Raw genomic sequence first — 17202 nt, forward strand, 5'->3', positions numbered from 1 at the left:
ATGTATGTATGTATGTATTCGTGGCATGCATGCGTACACACACAAACACACACAAATACATACATATATACATACATACATGTGTAGATAGATAGAGAGACACATAGATAGATAGATAGAAGGCACAAGTCTTACAACATAAAATCAATTATGAATCAATGTGCCAATATTTTTTATACCCTTCCCCCACACACATAACACTCATCTCACCCACTCAGACACACACACTTCATCCCTCTCACACATATGTACTTAAACTGACACATATAGTGGACACATATACCCCCAACACGTATGTATTCTCTATTTTTAACAGGAGCGCCAAGAGGACAAAGTGGAAGTTTGTAAGGGACATTGGTCCAGCGTGGTACAGAGTCATCGTGGGTTATTCTGTGGGGAGATGACAGGGCCTGCCCGTTCTCCAGATGGACAGTAAAAATCAACAGAATGCCATCAAAAGACTACCTGGAGGGAGAATCGGAGGATATATTAAAGCAAGGAATCTCTCTGTGTAGTCTATGTATGTATGTGTGTGTACTGCATGTCAGAACTGTTTATCTGATCATTCAGCTGTTCATTCAGCTGCTCAGACTTTATAATATTTGGAGCATACCTTTTACAGCAAAAAAATCAAAAGTTTTTGAACAGTGAGATTTTTTTATGTTTTTAAAGAAATATCTTCTGCTCATCAAGCCTGCATTTATTTAATCCGAAGTACAGCAAAAACAGTCCAATTTTAAAATATTTGTATAATATTTTGCTTTTGTAATATATTTTGCTATTTAAAATAACAATTTTCTATATTTCTATTAAAATGAAATTTATTCCTGTGATTTCAAAGGTGACTTACTCCAGTCACATGATCCTTCATTCTAATATGCTGATTTGATGCTCAAAAAACATTTTATTATTATTATGTTAATACACTGAAGACTGGAGTAATGATGAAGAAAATTCAGCTTTGATCACAGGAATAAACTGCATTTTAAAATACATTCAAATAGAAAGCAGTTCTTTTAAATTGTAAAAATATTTCACATTACTGTTTTTGCTTTGTTTTGGATCAAATAAATGCTGGCTTGGTGAGCAGAAGAGACTTTAAAAAATAATAAAAATCTTACTGTTCAAAAACTGGTGGGTATATTATTATTATTATTATTATTATTTATTTTTTTTTGTAAAATTGTACATGTAATTATTTTTGTAAAATAATAAATATAAAAATACCCAATGAAACAATGGATGCCTTTTTCATTCATCTTTAAGTATGTGGAGGACCTGGACATGTTTCATATCAAGTTGTGATGAACAAGGCCTGAAGGTCAATGTCATGTTACTTATATAATCTATCAATGCAATCTTTATTCAGCCTAAGTATGTGTAGCCTACTGCATATGGGGAACTGTTGATTCTATCATTCAAATGTTAACACTTTTAATAAATCTTTAGAAAATTAAATGACAATTATACAATACCAACTTTTACAATAATTTTGCATACTTTTACAATACCAAAATCTAATTGTCCCCTTTAAATTTGATGCATTTCAATTTTGCCTTGGGTAGGTCAAAATCGTTTTTTTAATAAATGTGAATTTATCTCATTACATAAATGAACAAGGTAAGGTTTAAAAGTTTTAATTGACAATAAGCCTACTTTAATCAACATAAGCGTTTTAGGAGCTGTTATGATGACGAAATCAGCTCCGTATATTAGACATATTAAATATATATTAGATTTAAGTTGTGCCATTTTAGCCTAGACATCCTTTACAAAAATAAGAAAACGTGTATTAGTAAAACGAAGGACAATATTATTTTATTAAGATCCCATTAACTTCCATAAATTGCTTCAACATACTTCCGGGTTTCCAGGTACGGGGATGGGGAAATCACATGAGAGACGTATTTGATATGGGCGTGGCTTTCGTTTACGTCACACTTGGACATGGGCGGGGTTGTGTCAGGATGGGCGTGACTTCTGACTTCACACTTGGATGTGGGCGGGGTTGTGTCGGGGATGGGCGTGACTTCTGACGTCACACTTGGATGTGGGCGGGGTTGGATGTCCACCGCAGACTGCAGCGAGCCCTACTTGGGATCAGGAGAATGTTTGCAGCGATTAAACACTTTAATTTCATTCTGTAACTCACACAAAATTGTTTTGCCGTCAGAACACTGGTAATGTAGCACACGCGTCGTTTTATCTGTTCTTTATACTGCTTTTTGTAATGTTTTAAATAAATTATTGTGACTAACGTACATTTATCTGTCTGTTACACTTTTTTATTGTCAAAATGGTTATGTTTAAGATTATAGGGTGGAGTAGGGAGCTTAAAATGATCTTTTTTATACAATAGTATATTAACTAAGATAATAGTAACTGTCAATATATCTATATTGCGTTTTTATTTTTGTGAAGTGGCTAAAACGTCGTGTAATAAGGGATGTGTTAGGTAGAGCCCTGCACGGGCCTCAAATCTAGGCCCGAGCCCCGCCCTGGCCTGAGACGCTCAGGCCCCTAGCCCGACCCGTGTCCGACAGCTCATCAGAATTATCAACCCGAGTTCGACACGAGCCCGTGTTTTTATTTATTTATTTATTTATTTATTTTATTACACAGCGGAAGGCTGCCTATTTGCAAACAATTAAAAAAATGGTCAGTTTTGTGTTATGTTTCTTTTCATTTCTTTATCAAGTTGATTTAGAAAAATGTTTGGAGCATTTTTTTTAAAATGACGATTAACGTTAAACAGCCGAGCCGACAGCGAGTAGCCTAAAACATATTTAATCAATTAAACCTCTCAAATTAACGCTAATACTTTACTTGGCTACAATAAAATCCATATATAAAACACTTCAAGCATATCACACAGACAGTTTAATAAATGTTTATTTATTAAACCACAGTGAGTAAAAAAAAAAAAATTGAAATACTGAGGCAGGCTCGCAACAGCGCTCGCAAACGAAATGAGAAATAGCCTACAATCTAAACAAATTAAATTAATTAAAAACAAACTTGCAGGTTATTTTACCTCAAAAATGCACCACAGAATATGTCTATTCTTTTTTCCATTAGTTTCCAACAGTTAAACGAAAATAAAGTCCAGTCAAATGAAAAGTTAGAACAGTCTCTTACAGAGCATCGTGGAGAAAAAGAATAGCCTCCTGAGTGGAAGGTTTTAACCCAGTCCTCCTCTCTTCTATCACTCTTCCCGCTGCGCTGAAGACACGTTCGCTGCTGCTGCTGACGGCACACTAAACACAGAGCGAGCCAGTCTTGACAGTTGCGGTAGCAGGGTCTCGTGCTGTTTACATTTACATTACTTTAGAGGCCTCTAATAGCTACTACTACAATAAGTGGATATAAGTGAAGTATAATCGTGGGTCGCGCTGACGGAAAAGCGTGCGTGCGCGCGTGCGTTAGACTGTCATGTCAGTATGTCAGTTTAATTATAACGGGTTGAATTATCAGATTATGAATGGTATGAGGTTATGAAATGTCTTTCTATGTTTGTTTTTCTATCGTCGACGTCAACTTCTCATTTTTTTTATTTAATGTCTAAAAATATAAATAACCCAAAAAAGGCCGGAGGCCCGGCCCGCATGTGAGCTATAACGTGAAAATTGGCCCGAAGCCCGGCCCTAGGGGCATAAATAAGTCGGGGCCCGTCGGGCTCGGGCTGAAATGCAGGGCTTTAGTGTTAGGGGCTCAAATATATCTATATAATAGTAAAATATATTTGTATAAAAAAATATAATTTAAATATCATATAAGGGATTTGTATACTGTAGATTTGTATATCCTGTAACTAAAAGGTATACCACAACCTTTGCATATGGCAAATACATGGTAAATTTGCAAACTGCAGTTTGTACATAATTTATAAAGATCTGCAAATGATATGTAACACATTTACAAGTGATGAATAGTTTACACTTTAGATTAGGGGAAGTGTTATAAATGACTTGTGTACATATACAAATATTGTGTAACAGGTAAGAAAGGTCTACAAATGATATGTAACACATTTACAAGTGATGAATAGTTTACACTTTAGATTAGGGGATGCAGAAAGCTTTGTAAATGATTTATTCATGCGTTTACACATTATCTATAACAGTTGTTAAACAACTTTGTAGTGTGTACTACTGTAAGTACTGACTGGTGAGGGTATAGACAGCTGTCTTCTCTGACACACCTCTGTGCACCTGATTGTGAGCTTCAGTGGAAGGTAAAAGCGGTTGAGGGTCACTTCATCACTAGATCCCACACACAGAACAAGTCTGTGCTGATGAGTGAAGGGATTTAACACAAGCCACTGGAATCACCTGACTAAGGCATTTATAAATGTTTATCAACCTGCATGTTTGTGCTTTTGCACACGGACCAGCTAACAAATTTGCCAATAAATCATATACTGATCATTGGACTAATGGTTTATTCATCATTTGTGCATGAGATAATTATACAAAACAATTTTGACAGAAATACTTCAATGATTTATAAGTGCTAAATAATGTATCAACTAATAACTTATAAACCATCTACTAATGATCCGTTTGATTTAATTCATGATTTGAACTTTTTTTAAGATAACTTACAACACATTTGTAAAATCGTTAGCATACCACTCATTAATCATTTATGAACATATAGTCATGTTTTGTAAATGATTTGTTCATCATTAACTAATAACTTATAAGTGACTTATAACTGAATTAATAAACATTACTAAAATGTTAACTTATTATTTATTAATCATTTATGAATGTATAGTCATGTTTTGTAAATGATTAGCTCATCATTAACTAATGATTTATAAATGACTTATAACAGAACGTTATTATAAAGTGTTACCCATAAATGTTTTGTTTTGAGATGCCTGTTTTACTGTTTCATTACACTATTGTAGAAAATTTTAAATACAGATTTAATACATTTTGAAAATTAAAAAAATGTGTAGCTTATAAGAAGAAATTAATAAATATAACTAAATATAACAAGGTTTATGTTTGATAAATTTAAAACAAAAAATAGTTTGTAAATAAAATTAAAAAAAGACTGAGTTGCCGTTAATTAAGAGTGCAAGTTTAAAACATGTAGTCTAATGGAACAAACATAAAATAAAATGACTTCAAAATACTCAAAAAGCTGATGCAAGGAGTTGCCTCAATTTTATTGAGTAAAACTGGCAAAATATGTTTGTTTTTTTCCAAAAATTGATTGGTATTCATTTTAATCCAAAAAGGACACATTACTCAATCATTGAAAATTATTTTCCAACAGCACCATAAGAACACTTAATGTTGGGGTTAGTTGATTATATTAAACACGTCAAATGTGCATTTTCTTGTAATCATACTTCACAATGCAGCCTTGAGATAGGTTAATCACTCGGGGCACCCTATAACAAAAAAAAAAATAAAAAAACACATCACTTCAGAGGAAATGTCTTGAAATATAAAACCCACAACAAGCTGTTCATAATCACAGAAATAAAGTTCAATTCATCCTTCTGCTTGTTAACATGAACGTTTATGAAAAATGTGTTAAAAATACAGCACACAAACAGGCCAGCATGGGGTTTAAAAAAGATATGTGAAGCTGTTTTCAAAGTTAATGGAACTAACAATGAACAACCTTTGTGAAAAAAAGGCTGCTTTATCATACATTTAAAAAGAGTACTTATTACAGAAATACTATACTCTAAAAGAATATACTTAAGTGTGAACTTAATGTAATGTTCTCAGATGAATTAAACATTATTTTCAATAAAATGACAGTGTATTATAGTTAAACTTTATATAAATGCAATCAGCTGAACTTAAGTGTGCTTTTTTCATCCACTTAAAGAGGACATAAGTACATGTCATATGTAATTTAATAGCTTGCATTGTCTTTGAAGTATACCTATAATGTGCTACATGTACTGGCAAGCATTTATTGTAAACTAAAACATACTTTAATGTCATTTCTATTTAAACTTTTGTGTCATGTATTTAAATATATTTGTAATTACACATTTGTAATGATGAAGTTGCAAATTAGTACATTTAAAATATATTAACTTCAAATGTAATATTGAATAACACTACAGTTAAAATTATAATAAAGTACATGCTTTAGTACGTAACACCTCCGTTCATCTTCGGAACACAGTTTAAGATTCTTAAAGGGTTAGTTCACCCAAATATTAAAATTATGTCATTAATGACTCACCCTCATGTCGTTCCAAACCCGTAAGACCTCCGTTCATCTTCGGAACACAGTTTAAGATATTTTAGATTTAGTCTGAGAGCTTTCTGTTCCTCCATTGAAAATGTATGTACGGTATACTGTCCACGACCAGAAAGGTAATAAAAACATCATCAAAGTAGTCCATGTGACATCAGAGGGTCCGTTAGAATTTTTTGAAGCATCGAAAATACATTTTGGTCCAAAAATATCAAAAACTAAGACTTTATTCAGCATTGACTTCTCTCCCAGGTCTGTTGATGAGCGCGTTCACAACACTGCAGTTTTAGTCATATCCGGTTCGCGAATGAATCACTCGATGTAACCGGATCTTCTTGAACCAGTTCACCAAATCGAACTAAATCGTTTTGAAACGGTTCGCGTCTACAATAATCATTAATCCACAAATGACTTAAGCTGCTAACTTTTTTTTATGTGGCTGACACTCCCTCTGAGTTCAAATAAACCAATATCCTGGAGTAATTAATTTACTCAAACAGTACACTGACTGAACTGCTGTGAAGAGAGAACTGAAGATGAACACCGAGCCGAGCCAGATAACGAACGAAACATTGACTCGTTCTCGAGTCAAGAACCGTTTCTGTCGGACGCATCCGATTCAAGAACCGAGGAGCTGATGATACTGCGCATGCGTTATTCAGCGTGAAGCAGACTGACACACAGCGCGTCTAAACTGAACTGGATCTTTTGATGATTGATTCTGAACTGATTACTAATTTTATGAGTGCGGGTAAACCGAAGGCTTGAATCAAGGGCAATCATCGCCAATGAAGTCATTACGTCGAGCGCAAAAGAACTGGTGAACCGTTTTCTTCAACGGGTTTATTGAATCGAACTGTCCGAAAGAACCGGTTCGCGGAAAAGAACAGAACTTCCCATCACTACTGGTGATCTGAAAACCAATGCAACCGGTTCTTGACGCGAGAACGAGTCAATGTTTCGTTCGTTATCTCGCTCGGCTCGGTGTTCATCTTCAGTTCTCTCTTCACAGCAGTTCAGTCCGTGTAACGTTACTGTTTGAGTAAATTAATTACTCCAGGATATTGGTTTATTTGACCTCAGAGGGAGTGTCACCCATGTTAAAAAAGTTAACAGCTTAAGTCATTTGTGGATTAATGCTTATTGTAGACGCGAACCGTTTCAAACGATTCAGTTCGATTTGGTGAACTGGTTCAAGAAGATCCGGTTACATCAAGTGATTCGTTCGCGAACCGGATATCACTAAACTGCAGTGCTGTGAACGCGCTCACAACAGACACGGGAGAGAAGACAATGCAGAATAAAGTCGTAGTTTTTTTGCTATTTTTGGACCAAAATGTATTTTATACCCTACAAAAAATTCCAACGGACTAACAGAAATCACATGGACTAAACCTAAAATATCTTTATTACCTTTCTGGACGTGGACAGTATACCGTACATACATTTTCAATGGAGGAACAGAAAGCTCTCGGACTAAATCTAAAATATCTTAAACTGTGTTCCGAAGATGAACGGAGGTCTTACGGGTTTGGAACGACATGAGGGTGAGTCATTAATGACATAATTTTCATTTTTGGGTGAACTAACCCTTTAAGCGCACTTATTACAGTAATATTGTATTATCTGCAATATTGTATTATGTGTATTAACTACAATTGTTTTTGTTTATTTTGTTTTAAAAAAACTGAAGGACAAGATTAAATTAATAAAACAAATTAAAGAACAATGTATTTGGTTTTTCTAAAGTTACAGCAGTAGTTAGGATGTTAAGTGTCTTACGCGTCACAGCATCCCATTTGCCCGGGGTAGCAGGTACATCTCATACATCTGCCGTTTGTCCAAGCAATTCCCATTGGATGCCTGGAGTTATCATAGCCATCGACACAAAATCTTGCCCCTATTTAAATTAAATGAAATTAAGAGTTGTTAAGAAGAAATGCAGTGTTTATTTACCTAATAGTGTACATACACCACCTTTTAAATATGCAGTATGATGAGTGGATGTGTGTCTCATTGTTATAAATGAATATTTCCTGTTCTTGGGTAGATAGGTTATGTAGATATAGGGGTGGGGTGGTCGATAGTATCAAATGCATTAGACAAATCTAAAAGAATAAGAACCACAGAATCTCTGGAATCAGCAGATTGATATCGTTCAACACTCTCAAGAGGTCGGACTTAGTGCTGTGAGCAGACTTAAATCCAGACTGAAAAATCTCATAGATACAATTACTTGACAAGTTGATGCAGCACAATTTTCTCCAATACCTTTGAAATGAAAGGTAAAACAGAAATAAAAAGATTTTTTTTTTTTTTTTTTTTTTTTTTTTTTTTTAAACAGAAGGATCCAGTGAAGCGTTTATTATTGTTAATGTTTAAATCAAAAATTGGCTTTGACACAAAAGTGATGATTAACTCATCATGCTCTGATTAAATGTGCAATATAAATTTTTAAAAAAAAGTGAATTTTGACTTTGTGTTGAATTGTAAAGAAAGAAATAAAAATATGGTTTTATGTGTTTGTGTTTTTATTACCTTGGTTTAGAGGTGTCGTGGAGCAGGCAGAGTCGCTTAAAGAGACAAAGGCACAAAATACCAAAACCAGAGCCAAAGATTTCTGTAAAGATATAACTAGGAACTTATTACAGAAAAAAAAAAAACAGTACACAACAGTAAATGTTTACATATGAATTCTATATTGATCAGAGGCATTATGAAACTTACCATTTTTGTAAGCTTTGCACAGATGCTGGTCTGATGAAATGCAGTCATTGGTACTTTGGGTCTTTTTAAAGAAAACAGAAGAGGGGCGGAACATCTTTCTGGCCAAACATTTCAACACACATCTGTACTGATCATCAACTAGTTTGATCACCAACTTTAACTACTCACTTGCACTTTTAAGCAGAAAAATAATTTTCACGTCTTTAATGCATGTCTTTCTCTTAACCCTCTATTATTGTTCAGTTGGGAGTCACACGTGTAGTTCATTGTCAAAAAAGAAAAAAGAAACTTTTTTTTTCAGTGAAATCAATGTAATATATAGGCTATTTATGTTTGATAATGTTTTTTATTTTGTATTTTGAGATAATTTCATGGTACTATTTAATATTTATGCAATACTTATTGGTCTAATAATGACCAATACTTTACTGACACAAGTGTTTTTTGCTTGTTTCAGCCCGATGCAGTTGTCATTGCGGGTGACACCTAAATTCCATTTAAAAAAATTGTATGCATTTTTTTCTGACACAAATGTCTACCTTTCTCTGACAACATTACTTCTATCACAAAATAACCACCAAACAGGGAATCTTGAGACTCAGACCTTTTCAATGTATTTTGTGAAGATAATAAAAAGTTTTGATTGTAAAAATACTGTAATACATTTTGCACTATGACACTTAAGGGGAGGAGACCGCCAAAAGATTTTAAAGTACCATTTCCATGGTAACGCAATGTGTGATTTCAAAATTATAAGCTTTCAAATGATATCTAAATTAGGGTGATTACTAACATATTTGATTGAGTAAATTATGTAATAGCTGTGGGCCCACCGTTGGGCAGGTAACACTTAACAGGATAAATAGCAAATGCATTTGTGCCTAGTGCCCATTTAGGCGCCCATGGGTGTGCTGGTTAAAATGTAAAAGATTATTATTGTGTACATAAATATAATAATACCTACATGTCATAATGGATAGTCTTTGCATGTATCAGAGCAGATCCGTTACCTCACTAGAGAAGCATTCAGTTTTTCTGCTTGCAAATTCCACTATTTAAATAGCCAATCTGTCATGGCGAGCGCAGCTGGCCTTTTAAAGGCAATGGGAGATGAAACTGATTGGTTTATGGCATGTTACGCCCAAAACACACCAATTACTCATTAAGAGAATTTAGACTTTTGCCGGGTGCGCTGACCATTTTTTCCATCCTTAAACTAGCAAAGGTAGATTCGGACACGCCCTAAGCTCAATTGAGACATGCACTTTGGACCATGCACTTAGATCATCAAAATAGGGCCCATTTGGTCAAAGGCAGAGTCTATTTCAGTTGCCTCAAAATAGCAACATGCCAACAATGCGCCAGAACACACCTCATTTTCAGACCAGCATGCCCATGGGTGCACAAATGCATTTGCTATTTAAATAATGTGGCACAGGACATAAAAATGACAACTGTGTCGGGCTGAAACTAGCAAAAAATACTTCCATTGCACCAGATGTATAAAAGGGCCCTTTATGATTAATCTTCTGTGAATGTTGTGTTATTGAGTATTTATTGGTTGCAAAATGTGTTTTTAGTTTGAAATTGTTATCTTTGTAAGCAGTTATCATACACTGTTTCATAACCACTTAACAACACCAGATGTTTCCTGTTATATTTCTCAATATATGATTGTGTCAGCCTCAAGTTGTCACAATAACTGGGGGTCAGACAACAGGATTAGGGTCTTCAAAAGTTTACTGCAAAACTTATAGAATTAACCACACAGGTCATTTATTCAATCATGATCATTACATGATCATTAGCAAATTACATTTAAATCAAGTCCTTTATTTTTATAGCGCTTTATACAATTCAGATTGTGTCAAAGCAGCTTTACAAGTCAAACAGGAAAAAAGTGCGCTGATAATGAAAGAGGACAATAGAAAACAGTCAGTTTATTAAAGTCAGTTTCTTGTTGATTCAGTGATTGTCATCGTCCAGCTCAGTTCAGTTCTCTTTCAGTAGTGTCTGTGCAGTCAAGTCAACAATGTTGCCAGAAATTCTGTCCAACCCAGCAGGCTGAAGGTGACAGTGGCAAGGAACCAAAACTCCATCCGTGACAGAAATGGAGGAGAGAAAAGGAGAAAAAAAAAACTCTCCTCTGGCCAGACGAAATTAGCATGGTGTGATTTAGTTCAAGGCTGCAACATACTTCAGATTGAGCAGAGGACTCATCTGGTTCTTGTGGTCTTGTGCCGATGGCTGTCTAAGTTGATAAGGTCTTCACAGGGGATCTATCTCTAGGGTTCATCTAGTTGACATGGTCTCGGCTGACATTCAGGGCTGGAGAGGTCATCTCTAGGTGCTGATCCACCATCTGCACTGGAAACAAACTGGATCTGGGTGGCTGTAGTGATCTCGGAATAAGAATAAAACAGACTAATAGTAGCTTATGCCATTTTTCTTATGATGTAACAAGTACATTGGGTGTTATGGGAAGTGTTCCCGGTTCCAGTTGACCTAATTAATGCAGCCTAACTATCCTTTAACGTATTTGTGCCAGTATCCAGTGCATTGTTGAGAGAACCGGGCTAATATGGTCATACTTCCTGTCTCTAGTGAGAACTCTAGCTGCTGAATGTTTGGACCAGCTGGAGTTTGTTTATTAAGCGCACAGAGCAACCACCCAATAAAGCATTACAGTAATCTAACCTTGAGGTCATGAATGCATGAATTAAAGTTTCAGCATTTGACATTCAGAGCATCAGCATAGGTCGTAATTTAGATATATATTTTTAAATGTAATTACAAAATAGAAACTTGATTTTCAAAATAAAGGTTGCTATCAAAAAGCACACTAGATTTCTAACTGATGACGAAGAATTGAGAGAGCGGCCATTAAGTGTTAGACAGTGTTCTAGATAATTACATGCAGAGGATTTTGGTCCGATAATTAACACCTCTGTTTCTTTCTTCTTTTTTTTTTTTTTTCTCCAGGATTTAACAGTAGGAAATTACTAGTTATCCACTTTTGTTAAATCGACCAATCTGTCAGTTTAATGAATTGGTATGTTTCGTCGGGCTGCAAACAAACATAGAGATGAGTATCATCAGCACAATTGAGAAAGCTAATACTATGTTTCCTGATGATATCTCCCAAGGGTAACATGTAAAGTATGAAAAGCAACGGTCCTAGTACTGAGCCTTGTGGTACTTCATACTGCACTTGTGATAGATATGATACCTCTACGAAATAATAATAGTCAGATTGGTATGATTTGAACAGTGTTAATGCAATTCCACTAATGCCAACATAATTTTCTAGTCTATTCAGAAGAATGTTGTGGTCGATAGTGTCAAAGGCAGTGCTAAGATCCAGTAGCACTAATAGAGAGAAACAACTACTATCGGATGATAAGAGCTGGTCATTTGTAACTCTAAAAAGAGCAGTCTCAGCACTGTAATATGGTCTAAAATCTGACTGGAAAACATTTAGAAATTGCACATTTCAAAGCATCCTTTTTGTGTATGTCTCCAAATTTGTGACGTGGGAAGTCCAGAATTTGGCACACAGTGTCATCACCTCCATAACCATAGTTGATTCACACAGAATATGTGCACTGAAAGTGTGTGATACAATGTGAAATTAAGAAAATTTATTTTTTTACTGAGTTTTAGTTGAAGATGTACATCATTCTTTGCAATACCTTATAGCAGTTGATTATCAGCTAGTTTAAGATCCACTGCTTTATGCAACATCATAAAGAAATCCAAAATACTAGAGCTTCTTTTAGACCTGTTTATTGGTATTAGATATCAGTATAGTTGGAATTGTTGTTGTGATCTGTGATTTGGTTGTGACTAGTTTTCTAAATAAATAAAATAAGGCTTGAACAGAACATTATACAGATATGAGTTCCTGTTCTGTTTTACCACTATTGTTAGATACATAACCAGAACTAAGGAAAGAACAATATCTGACATTTAAGTAATGTAATTGCTTGTTGAATTTACAGTTTCTCTTTTACAGTGCTCTGTAATTGACATATATATATGTCAATATATAATTATATATATGCTACCCTGTTTAGTTCAGAATCAAAGAAACAGAATCAGAATCAGCTTTATTGCCAGGTACGTTTACACATACCAGGAATTTGTTTTAGTGACAGAAGCTCCACGGTGCAACAGAATGACAGTGACAAGACAGGACACAGATAATAAAAAGAACTAGAATGTACATTTTCTGAAGAAAATGTGAGTGGTGCTTGCAGTGGCAAAACTCGCACCTCGGTTGCTAGGGTGTTGCAATGAGGTTGCTAGGGTAACCTGGATGGTTGCTAGGGCCGTTGCTAGGGTACCCAGTGTGGTGCTAGGATAATTGGGGTCGTTTATATAATATAGCTATGTGGTTGCTAGGTTACTTGGGGTAGTTGCTAGGATGGTTGCTAGGGTCCCCAGGATGTTTGCTAGGGTGGTTGCTAGGGTACTCAGGGTAGTTACTAGCGTAATCAGGGTGGTTGCTAGGGTGTTGCTTTGTCGTTGCTAGGTCACTTGGGGTGGTTGCTAGGGTCCCCAGGATGGTTGCTAGGGCCGTTGCTATAGTACAAATTGTGTTTTCTATAGTAATTTGCTAATTTGCTAGGGGGTTGCTATTTGGTTGCTAGGGTCCCTAGGATGGTTGCTAGAGCCGTTGCTAGGGTACCCAGTGTGGTTGATAGGGTAATAGGGGTGGATGGTAGGGCGTTGCTATGTGGTTGCTAGGGTACTAGGGGTCGTTGCTATGGGGGTTGCTAGGGCACTCAGGATGGTTGCTAGGGCCGTTGCTAGGGTACCAAGGGCCGTTGCTAGGGTAATCGGGGTGGTTTCTAGGGTGCTGCTATGTGGTTGCCAGGATACTTTGGGTGGTTGCTAGGGCCATTGCTAGGGTACCCAGGGTGGTTGCTAGGGTAATTGGGGTGGTTGCTAGGGTGTTGCTATGTGGTTGCCAAGGTACCTGGGGTGGTTGCTAGGGCAGTTGCTAGGGTCCCAAGGATGGTTGCTAGGGCGATTGCTAGAGTAACAAGGGTGGTTGTTAGGGTGTTGCAATGTGGTTGCTAGGGTACTTGGGGTCCAAGATTATTTTTAAGTGTTCATGAGATGGATTGCCCGAAGGAAGAAACTGTTCTTGAGTCTGGTCATTCTGGTGCTCAGTGCACTGTAGCATCGACCAGACAGCAACAGTTCAAAGAGGAAGTGTGCTGGATGTGAGGGGTCCAGATTGATTTTACTAGCCCTTTTGCTCACTCTGGATGAGTACAGTTCTTGGAGAGAAGGGAGGGTTGTTCCAGTGATTCGCTCAGCAGTCCGGACTATCCAACATAGTTTTCTGAGGTCAGATTTGGTAGCTGAGGTGAACCAGACAGTTACAGAAGTGCAGATGATGGATTCGACGATGACGGAGTAGAACTGTTTCAGCAGCTCCTTTGGCAGGTTTAACTTCCTCAGCTGGCGAAGGAAATACAACCTCTGCTGGGCCTTTTTAACAATGGACTCAATGTGATTGTTCCACTTCAGGTCCTGAGAGATAGTGGTACCCAGGAACCTCAATGTCTTCACTGTCGTTACTGTGCTGTTCATGATGGTGAGTGGAGGGAGAGCAGAGGGGTTTCTCCTGAAGTCCACGATCATCTCCTCAGATTTGAGCGTGTTAAGCTCCATGTTGTTAAGACTACATCCAGACAGCCAGCTCTTTAACCTCCTGCCTGTAAGCAGACTCGTCTCTGTCTTGAATAAGGGTGATGAGTGTGGTGCCATCTGCACCTCCTTCAGAAGCTTGACAGAGGGGTCTTTAGATGTGCAGTCATTGGTGTAGAGGGAGAAGAGCAGTGGGGAGAGGATGCAACCCTTAGGGGCGCCAGTGCTGATTGTACGGGTGCTGGATGACAATTTTCCCAGCCTCACTAGCTGCTGCCTGTCTGTCAGGAAGCTGGTGATCCACTGACAGAAGGAGGTGGCCACAGAGAGCTGAGTTAAATTGGGCAGGAGGAGGATTGGGATGATAGTGTTAAAAGCCGAGCTGAAGCCCACAAACAGGATCCTCACATAAGTCCTTGGTCTTTCTAGATGTTGCAGAATGTAATGCGGTCCCATGTTGACTGTATCATTGTTACGAGCCTGGCTCAAAGCACGCAACAGAGTAGGGAAAGACCACTCGCGGAATAACCATATATACTAGATTTATTAAATAAATAGAATTTAACAGAATAAATGTTATACAATCAGTAATGAAAATAGCTTTGAAAAATAAAAGTGTAAGCAATCAGTATAGTGAGGTGCAGTGAATAAGCAAAACAAAATCCTAGTCGGTGTGGGAGAGATGGAACAACGGCAGTCCACCCCCAGTCGGTCTCATCTACAGCGTCTTTAAAAGCCCAGACCAGGAACTGATTAGCACAACTCCAAACACCTGCGCCCAGCACACCTGTAGGAGACAGACACAGCACACAGGCAGGAGGAGGAGCCAGGCAAAACCGTGACACCCACCCCCCCCCCCCCCTTACGACAGAGGCCTCTCAAAGAGAGACTCTGAAAAAATATATATATTTTACACACACCTACCCCCCCCAGCACCCTAACATATCAAATAACTAACATACATCTCACTTCTCAATATATATATATATATATATATATATATATATGAAATTAGGAGTAAACATCAAATGTTAAAAATACTCAACTTGGTCTAAGGGTTATGGCTTGGACACTCCACCCAAGCCTGCCAAGCAGATGCAAAATGGCTACTTGAATCCAGCAAACCCGCCCCCTCCCTCCACTCCCCAGTAGTTCCAATTACCCTCCCTCAAACTCCAGGCTCCAGCAAGTCCCAGTACCTGGAAAGCCAAATTTAAGGAGACTAGGCAGAGAAAGAGATGGGAGATACCAGAGAGAAAAACAGACAGGACAAGACACTGACTCACTTCGGCTCACACGGGGCACGGGACAAGGCGTCAGCCATAATGTTATCCACACCCCGAATGTGCCGGATCAGTAGGCTATACGGTTGTAAAAACAACACCCAGCGCATAAGGCACTGACTTGGGATCTTTAGAGAATATAAGAACGTTAGTGGGTTATGATCAGAATAAATGGTAACTGGAACAGCACCCCCACTTAAATAAACATCAAAGTGTTGTAATCCCCAGATTAAAGCCAGTGTTTCTTTCTCGATGGTCGAATAATTTAGCTGGTGGCGGTTAAACTTTTTCGAGAAGAAACACACTGGCTGATCTACGCCTTGCTCATCCCTCTGCAGGAGCACAGCCCCAGCACCCACGTGACTAGCGTCGACCTGCATCTGGAATGAATGGTCCATACGGGGAGCCATTAAAACAGGAACAGATGTTAACAACAACTTCACATTCTCAAATGCGGCCTGACAAATCGTGGTCCAATCAAATTTGATACAGCCCTTCAAAAGGTCGGTCAATGGGGCAACGACCGTGGAAAAGTTAGCACAGAAGCCACGATAATACCCCACCATTCCTAAAAAACGTCTAAGCTCAGGTTTGGTAGCTGGAACAGGGAAATTATTGATAGCCACCACCTTAACGTGCACAGGCCTCACCTGGCCCTGCCCCACCACCTTCCCCAAATAAACAACTGTCGCCTGGGCAAACTCGCACTTAGCGAGATTTACAGTGAGACGAGCTTCCACTAGCCTGTAAAAAGAGCCTGGATACGCTCAAGATGTTCAGACCACCCGTCACTATACACGACAACATCGTCCAAATAAACAGCACATCCCTGTAAACCAGAGACTACTCAGTTCATTAGTCGCTGAAATGTGGCGGGCGCATTTCGTAACCCAAAGCTCATCACAGAGTACGAATATAGGCCAGACGGCGTTATAAAGGCTGAAACCTCCTGAGCCCGAGGTGTCAAAGGAACCTGATAGTAGCCTTTAAGTAAATCAAACTTACTTACGAACCTGGCCGATCCTACCCGGTCAACACAGTCTTCAACCCTTGGGAGCAGAAAAGAATCTGGCTTTGTGATGTTATTTATCTTCCGATAATCGGTACAAAATCTATACGTCCCGTCAGGTTTACTAACTAGAATGCAAGGTGAAGCCCAACTGGAATAAGAGGGTTCTGCCGAACCATTATTCAAAAGATACTTCACCTCTGCCTCTAGGTGCTGCTGTTTCTCAAATGACACCCGATAGAACCTCTGCCTTATCGCCTCTGTATCACCCATATCAATATCATG

General features: G+C 37.8%; 1 long non-coding RNA gene across 1 annotated transcript; it reads right to left on the reverse strand.

The window, feature by feature from the left end:
- Positions 1 to 8023: 8023 nt before the first annotated feature.
- On the reverse strand, positions 8024 to 9109 carry LOC122144936. Its single transcript, XR_006159963.1, has 3 exons — positions 8965 to 9109; positions 8776 to 8857; positions 8024 to 8137 (listed from the first exon to the last, which is right to left on the reverse strand). It is a non-coding gene; the product is annotated as an uncharacterized LOC122144936 (long non-coding RNA).
- Between the last annotated feature and the right edge of the window lie 8093 nt (positions 9110 to 17202).

The sequence above is a fragment of the Cyprinus carpio genome, unplaced genomic scaffold, assembly GCF_018340385.1.
Source record: "Cyprinus carpio isolate SPL01 unplaced genomic scaffold, ASM1834038v1 S000006809, whole genome shotgun sequence".
Classification (NCBI taxonomy): domain Eukaryota; kingdom Metazoa; phylum Chordata; class Actinopteri; order Cypriniformes; family Cyprinidae; genus Cyprinus; species Cyprinus carpio.